Source organism: Tupaia chinensis, unplaced genomic scaffold (assembly GCF_000334495.1).
Source record: "Tupaia chinensis unplaced genomic scaffold, TupChi_1.0 Scaffold000243_1, whole genome shotgun sequence".
NCBI lineage: Eukaryota > Metazoa > Chordata > Mammalia > Scandentia > Tupaiidae > Tupaia > Tupaia belangeri.
This window is the reverse complement of record NW_006159721.1, coordinates 985,544-986,209: the sequence shown is the minus strand read 5'-3', so window position 1 is coordinate 986,209 and position 666 is coordinate 985,544.

The following is a 666-nucleotide window of genomic DNA, read 5'->3' as shown; positions in this document are numbered from 1 at the left end:
CAACAAGAATTTGTAGCACTTGACAGCTGGAGTCTACCACACATCTTAAGATGGCCACCAAAACCTTGTCTGTCTTTAAAGTCAATTTTGTCCCAGCTAGGTGGTAGTTTCTGCAAGTATCATTGCTCTTCTATTGTAGTTCATCAGGGCTTCTTCCCACTAAGTAAATTGATAAATTCAAGCTAACTCTTCTCTGTGACTTAAACACAGGAAAAGTTGACCTCTGGAATTTTATGACCTTAAGGAATATAACAGAAACCTAATTTTTAATTTATATTATTATTATTGTTGCTTTTGCTGATCTCTGTACATGGTGTTTCTGTTTTTCCAGGTTCTAAGGAGTACAGTTTAATACATCTAGGCAGCATCTGGTTTGGATAAACCAACTGAGCAAAGTTCTCAAGCACACATAAAGGTCCTCCTGATTTCCAAACATGCAGGTGACTGGTGTCACAAGTCCTCCCCTTAATAAAACAGGTGTGCCTCCAGATAGCTAATCCCCTAATAGTGGGATCCTGTTCCTGGAGCTTTCTCAAGCAGCTCTCTTTACTATTCCAGTTATCTGATGGACATTATCCAAACGGTCCTGGTACTTACAGTCATAAGCAACCCATCCCCTTTTCCCTGCAAAACAGGGACATTTAGTAGCACTAGGCCTTTGCAAGT